Here is an 8,156-nt window from a genome sequence, read left to right on the forward strand (position 1 = left end):
AAGTCCATGTTCTTCCTACCTCATTATGCCAGGAACACAAAAAAGCACAAGATATGGTTCTTTCTTTCAGGGGACACAGTCTAGTGGAAAAAGGAGATGATCTACAAAAATGTCAGTCAGTCTTGTTATAGAGACCACTTCACCTCCTGATTCATTGCTGTATCTCAGCTGATTGGTACATTTAAGAGCCTAGATTCCTGGGAGGGATTTTTAGGGTTTGTGTTTTTCCATTAGGTTTATGCTATTCTATTTGATCACCACAACTCCTTCAGGCTTAGCAAGGTGAATTTTTTGTTTTTTTCTTTTTCAATGTTATGTAGCTACTAAAGGATAAGGCCAAACTTCCAATGAGTGGGATTCTGATTCTAAAGGTCACCTTCTTTTTTTCATTGTGTCACACTGCCTCCTGGGTTCCTTGGGTGAGATGGTCTATGGGCTGCTTGCATAAAAGCTGGGACCCCAAACAAGAGAGTCTAGCATGGGCAGGAAGTCCAATGTCTAGGCCAGCTCTATAAACCAAGGCAGCAACAGGCAGTGGCATATGTCCTTTGGCCATTAGTTTTGGTCCTTGTCCCCAGTCTAATGGAGGAGTCAGCACTTAAGAAAGTGACAGGTAGTCAGTGCAACCAATTCCACATAGGCACGAACCTCTAAAATAACTCTTTTTAAGAAATAGAGCCACAATATTTACTTAAAAAATAAAAGGAATTCTTTCATATCATTAAATTCCCTGTTAGTATTCAAATTCCTGAATGTATTTAATATATTAATTTTAAATAGTTTGTTTAAATCAGGATCCAAATAAGGTCTAAACACTGAAACTGGTTGCCACTTATATCACTTTTAATCTACAAGTGATTTCTTTCTTTCTCTCTCTCTCATTTTCACTTTCCCTCTTTGCAGTTTGTTTCCAGGTAACTTGTTCAGTATAGTGTCCTGCATTCTGGGTTTTGTTGAGTGCATCTGTATGTGGGAAAGATTTTTAGGGTAAAGAATGAGGCACTTCTAAGAATGTGGTCAGGTGTAGTGGAGATTATAGATTCTGGAATCAGAGAAATCTGGGTTTAAAACCTTAAACTGCAATTAACTATATGAACTTGAGCAAGTTACTTAAACTTTATTTTTTAATTCTCTAACCTATAAAATGGGCTTGAAAAAATGACAGGGCCTAGTAGGTAGTGAATCTAGGAAAAAATGTTAAAGATACAATTATAAAAGTCGGTAAGACATTCAAGATGTAGCCAGTTATCCCTGTTTTTCCTCTCCCATATACTATCACAGGAGTGGAAAGCACCAGTGGTGACTTCCCAGAGCATTCACCTCAAAGCAGAAGTCTCCCTCTGGGCAATCTGTGGTTTTGTTTCACTGGCATAAAAGAACACTACTTGGTGAATCACTGTCTAAGTCTGAATTTCAATCTGTTTCTTACTTTCCCTTGTGTCATCTATCAAAGCACCACAACTGAACTGATGTGTAAGAGCTTGTTCGTGACAAAGTTCACAGTCTCGCTGCTTTCTGTGATAGTTGGAGAAATGGTGATCAGAGTGAAATGACTTGCTGGAGGCTCCTGCCTTGCACTCCTCCCTTGCACCATTTCTCCTCTTTCCAAGTTGAAGCACCATCCTTCAATACACCTATTCTCCATTTTGGTTTTAGATTGCTTCATTGTGTGTACCACCATCTCACATACCACACATTTTGCTTATTTATTCCTGTTTTATTAGTCTTTCCCCACTAAAATGTCAGCTTCATGAGGGCAGGGACTTGATCTGTTTTGTTTGCTATGTCCCTAAGTCCTAGAACGGTTTCTGGCAAATAGAAGGGACTTAATTCATAGATGATATGATTGAACCATGTTGAAAAAAGTCTTTTTCAGTTGTTATTTGGGGCATCCACACCAAATTACATCTTTAACCAAGATGACTTTAAAGGTTACAAATAATTACTGTTTGTTAATGCTCCTCAGATTTCTATCTGCTAATTTTCAAAATTTGGTTTGGTGTTTATGTTCCTGCCTATAATTTGTTTTGTTTCCAATCTGTTATTCACTAAGCCATCTGGGCAATCTGTAAATCCATTACCCACAATTTGGAGAATCTAATTTCTTATAAAAATAATAGTTTTGATATCTGCAAGATCTTTAAGTTTTGGCAAAAACTTCCTTTTTCTTCCACTGAGATAACATTTATTGCTTCATTACTAAAGGTGGTAAACTTCAGCATTTTTACCAGGAGCAGGTCAAGCATCTTGTATCAAGGGAATGGTACACATTTTTTAAAAGCCATCATAGTAATATGGTAACAGCAATGCACATCTTCCTTGGGGATAGGAATCCCTTTCAATTTTCCTATTGTCAAATTTAGATGGGCAATAATAGCATTGTAGAAACACAGAGAATGTCTGCCAGTCCAGGAACTTGGAATGCTTTTCAATCACTCACAATGACATAGCTGTAGTACACATTTGAATAAATTCTCACTCTGGAAGCCTAAAGGGGTTTACAAACCATCCCATCCAGGCCACACTGGCATTTTCAGTGTTCCTCTTCCCACATAGGGAAGTTTCATCCACAACTTGATTGCTGGGGGCCTTAGTTCCTTGGGCTCTGTCTTTGGCTTGCTACCCAGCTTTTCCTGGTCTATGACAATTCACCTGGAAAGTCTTCTGGCTTTTGATTTGCATCTCCCCAAGACCCTGTTTTTTTGACTTGTCCCTGGGTCTTACATACTGTAAATTGAGGGCCAAGAATGCCCACCTTGAGTCTTAGTCAAGTCTTTGGGGACCTTGTCAGCTGAGGAAGAGGAGAAATTTGATACTTGGATTCATTACCAAAACATTCTAGGGGCACCTGAGTGGCTCAGTGGTTGAGCGTGTGCCTTTGGCTCAGGGCATGATCCCAGTGTCCTGGGATTAAGTACTGCATCAGGCTCCCTGCAGGGAGCCTGCTTCTTCCTCTGCCTATGTCCCTGCCTCTCTCTGTGTCTCTCATGAATAAACAAATAAAATCTTTAAAAAAAAAAAAAAAAAGACTCCGGAGACATTGATAAGGTTTATGCACAAAGAAAATATGTTTACACTGTTTTTATACCTGCACCCCTCCTTGTAATGGCAAGGTCCTTAGTTTCCAAGGTCCAGAATTCTACTTGTTGACTACCAGGCATGGTGGGTATACTCTCATAGAGCACTGTGTCACTGGGATGGAAAGAAACCTAGTGACCACATAGCTTCCTAAATGATGATGCTAGAGATAAATTGTATACCTTTATAACTGATGCCCAATGGATACGGATTTTCTTTTAAAAATATTTTAAAAATGAGCCTTCCTCAATATCTATTGTCAAATACATTTTTATAGAGGATACCTATAGACGGAAGGAAAACCAAACTGAACATCCACAATCTCTACACTCAAAAGGAATCACTCAACCCTTTTGTACATTTCTTCCAGTCGTCGTCGTCGTCTTTTTTTCTTTTTAAAGAATGTGAGGAACACATTTCTCTTTTTAAAGTCTTTTTCTCCCCCTCCCTATGTGTTTTCTTTTATTCTTCCTGTTTTGCATGATTAATAAAATACCTAATGAAACAGGAACTCCAGAGCAGTTGATTACTGGAAGCAATGTTTGCCTTTTTTCTTTTTGTCATTTATACGTGTTTCAGGAAAAGCTGCAGGGCTTTAAGCTATCCCTAGATCTTAGTAGTAAGGAGATCTACTTTGAGAATAGGTGCTAGCTAAAACTGCAGAGTATGTGTGTATGAATTTCTCTCTTTATAACTGAATAATATCAATGTTCATTCACCTATATATTTTGCTTTTTTCTTTTAATGTTAATGTGTAACATAGAAATGAAAATGATTTTGTGAAAAGGTGCTTCTATAGTGTCCATTGACAAAGTTGGATCAAATTTAATTTTCACTCCCTAGAGATCTGAAGTTATAAAATCTAACTCTCAGATATTTCTTTGGTCTTTATTCCTGAGGGGGACCTAATTCTCTACATTTGCTAATGCCACTATGGTTATTGGGCTTGATAGAATTAGCATGTCAGTGAGATTTCCTGCTGGGGTAGCTGGGAGCCTGGAAGAGGCAGGGGCAGTTGGGTTGTGTTGTTCCTGCCTCCATCTTGACTGGTTCCTCACCGAATCTGTGTCTGGCAGCTACCACAGATCCAAGCTCTGGTGGGCTAGGGGCTTGGGTGAGCGGTTGAGCATTTCTGTGGTTATGCAATCTGGTCTAGTTCTTATTCTATACATCCAGGTAAGGTCCTCAGGCTTTCTATGCTTCAAAACCATTTAATGTGATAAAATACTCAAAAGACTACAGGGAGAAGATACCTTCCCTACAGATCTAAAACAGAACTTTAAAAGGTTAGAGTGGCTTCTCTTTGTCTTAGATCCCCCATCAATTACTGAGTGATCATAGGCAAGTCATTAAACTGCTGGCTTCTGACTCTTCATCCATCAAAAGAGGATATTAGTCTATGCCTTTACCTTCTTATATAGGGTATTAGGATGATGATGATACTTTGTATTAAGTATTTCCTGTGTGCCAGGCATTGTTCTAAGGACTTGATCAAAATTATCTTATTTAGTTCCTGCAACCATCTATGAGCAGGGAACCACTAGTATCTCTGTATTACAGATGAAGAAACTGAGACACCACAAGGTTAAACAACTTTAAGATTATACAGTCATGAGATGATGATGTCAGAAATTAAACCAAGGCATTTTGGCTGTATTGCTTCAAAGGAGATATTTTCAGGAGTGCTTTGCAAGGGCAGAGGACTATGCAAATCCAAGATGTCACTGTCATCATTATTCTCAAAGAGAGATATATTGATAATAATGAGCTTTGGGAGTTATGCTGAGCCATTTCTAAAAACTGGGCCATTCCAAATCCTAAATGGATGCTACCTGTCCTTGCCCCATAGACTTTCAGGCAAAATCTAATTCATCCACTAACCCCAGGACAGATTCCATGCTATAAGGCACCAAAAAATCCTCACCAGCCCTAGACTTCTGTAGGACTAGGTAGAGAAATGGCTTAAGTATGCAGGTTACAGCTCTCTGACCTTGGCTGTAATACATAATTGGAGGATGCTTACATCTTTAGATGCAAAAGTGACTCTGAGAATGAGGTTCTCCAAGAGACCAGCTGTATAATCATTCCTTCCCAATGCATGCATGTTCCTAGGAGATGTATCAGTTTGAGAATTGGAAATAGGTCTAAAAATTGTGTTCCATTACTGACATCACAACTAATAATCTGAAAGTGTTTCGAAAGCAACTGATCCTCCTATTTGATTCTGCCTTCAATTAGCATCTACATGATTTAATAACAAAGCTGTCATCCTCTCTTATTAACTGAATGCTGAGATACTGATAAGAGGTGGCACATGCTTTGGATTTGTCATCATCCTTTTTATTTTCCTAAGCTATTAGCAAAAATTTTTTTCCTCCAAGCATTACTTTTTTCAATAAAGTCTGAGCCATTTCTTTTCTTTTGAGCTGTTCGTTTATCTTAATTTGATGGGATATAAAAAAAAAAAACCCTTAAAAATTCCTACAGGAACACAGCTCCATCCATTTATTCATGAACAGTCATGGCAGGGATCAAATCAGGCAAGTCTTCGACTGGAGATATTAATAGAACAGCGGAAAGGAGTTAATCTTGTATTAGATTACAGTGGATAAGAAAACTGTCATATAATTGGTAGTAGCTTTCTCTAATTTGAATCATCCAGGCATTAGAGAAAAGCCTTAAATACACATTAAAAAGGCCCTCATGTTTTAATGCCATATTAATGCTCTCTTCACAGGAGGTAGCAATTACTTTAGTGTTGCAAGTGGAGGAGCAGTTCCTCTCTATGCCAGGAACACTCAGAAAAATCTAAAATGCTGGTCCAAAAAGAAAGGAGATTTACTAAATGTAAGGGAAAAATGGTAGTTATGCAGTGCAGGAACTAAGCACCATCATCTTGATTGGGTGATGAAAATTAGTATCAATGAGAGGCAGATGGATATCAGACATCATTTGCTTCCCAACGTGTGGCTCTGAGGTCATGCCATCACCTAAGTGGCATTCCAACTTGGAAATACAAATAAATAGAATCAAGAGGAAACATTAGGCAAAGAAAAAGCAAAGAATATTTATCTTAAAATGTATTTTTAAATAATTTTTAGGTTATTTTCAAAACTATAAATTTTATGAAATTTTGGGGTTTTTTTGGAAATACATTTTCAAAACTGTAGATTTTATAGAACACATAGGCTTAGGAAGTGTTCTAGGCTAGAGAGAGAAACATAACAGAATAGATATTATTTCAGATTGAATTTTGTTCAGGAGAAAAACATGTTATGAAGCACATTCTAATTGGTAAAACTGGAATATGGAGAAAAGTGTTGTACAATTAAGTCTAGTAAGGTTGGTAACTTTACTGTGGTTATGCAAAAGAATGTTATCCTTAGGAAATGTACACTAAAGTATGTAGGGTGAAGGGCATGATAAATGTAATTTATTTTCAAATGATAAAGCAGATGGGCAAAATGTTAACATTCAATCAATGGATATATGTGTATTTTTTGTACTATTCTTACAACTTTTCTGTAAGTTTGAAATTATTTACAAATAAAAAGTTGTTTTGAAAAGTCATTCCATTACGTTGGGATGTCAATTCTTTCAAAATTGACCTATAAATTTGATATAATTCCTATCAAAATCCTAATAGTAGAAACTGATGAGCTGATCCTAGAATTTATACAGAAATGCTAAGGACCTAGAAAAGCCAAAATGATTCTGGAAAGGAACAACAATGTTGGAGAACTTTTACTACCTGATTTCAAAATTTACTATAAATCTACAGTAATTAAAACAACGTGGTACAAAAATCCTAATTCAGAGGGATATATATATACACCCTTATGTTTATAGCAACATTATTTACAATAGTCAAGATACAGAAGCAGCCCAAGTGCCCATCAACTGATGAATGGACAAAAAGGATGTGGTGTGTAGTACAATGGAATATTATCCAGTCATAAAAAAGAAATCTTGCCATTTGAAACAACATGGATGGAACAAGAGAGTATAAAGCTAAGTGAAATCAGTCAGAGAAAGACAAATACTAAATGATTTAATTCATGTGGAATTTTAGAAATAAAAAAAATGAGCAAAGGGACAAAAAAGAGGACAAATCAAGAAGCAGACTCATAACTATAGAAAATAAACTGATGGTTACCATAGAGGAAGGGGTCATGGAGGGAATAGATGATATAGATGATGGGGATTAAGGAGTGCACTTGTAATGAGCACTGGGTGATGTATGGAATTGCTGAATGACTATATTATACACTTGAAACTAATATAACACTGTATGTTAACTAATTGAAATTAATATAAAAAGTAAAAAAACAAAAAACAAAAAACAAAACAAAACAAAAAAAAACAAAGGGATGCCTGGATGGCCCCAGGGTGTGATCCTGGAGTCCCAGGATCGAGTCCTGCATTGGGCTCCCTGCGTGAAGCCTGCTTCTCTCTCTCTCTCTGTGTTCTCATGAATAAATAAAATCTTAAAATAAAAAGTAAAAAAAAAAAGAAGGATGTGGTATTGGCACATCCTGTTGATATAGATCAACAGAAGAGAACGGAGTCCAGAAATAAATCCTTATATTTACAGTAAATTAATTTGTTTTTTTGAGAAAGTGAGCAGGAGTGGGAAGGGGCAAAGAGAGAGGGAGAGAATCTTAAGCAGACTCCATGCCCAATACAGAGCTCAGTATGGGGATCTCTTTCACAAACCTGAGATCATGACCTCAGCTGAAATCAAGAGTCAGATGCTTAACTGGCTGAGCCACCCAGGTGCCCCAATAAATTGATTTTTCTTTCTTTTTTTTTTTAATTGATTTTTCATAAAAGTATCAAGACAATTCAATGGGAGAGGGGAAAGTATTTTCAACAAATGATGCTGGTACAAATGCATAGCCACATGCAAAAATAATGACATTAGACACTAATTTTATACTGTACACAAAAATCAACTCACTATGACACACAAACCCAAATGTAAGAATTAAACCATAAGCTTTCTAGAAGAAAATATAGGAGAAAAATTTCATGACTTTGGGTTGGGCAGAGAGTTCTCAAAAATGATACCAAATGTA

The 8,156-nt window shown here is 36.9% G+C and overlaps 1 protein-coding gene across 32 annotated transcripts in view; it reads right to left on the reverse strand.

The window, feature by feature from the left end:
• The window catches only part of TMEM108 (transmembrane protein 108), a 349,072-nt gene that overhangs the window by 62,511 nt on the left and 278,405 nt on the right, over positions 1–8,156 (reverse strand). The window lies entirely within an intron of this gene.

Source organism: Canis lupus, chromosome 22 (genome assembly GCF_048164855.1).
Source record: "Canis lupus baileyi chromosome 22, mCanLup2.hap1, whole genome shotgun sequence".
NCBI lineage: Eukaryota > Metazoa > Chordata > Mammalia > Carnivora > Canidae > Canis > Canis lupus.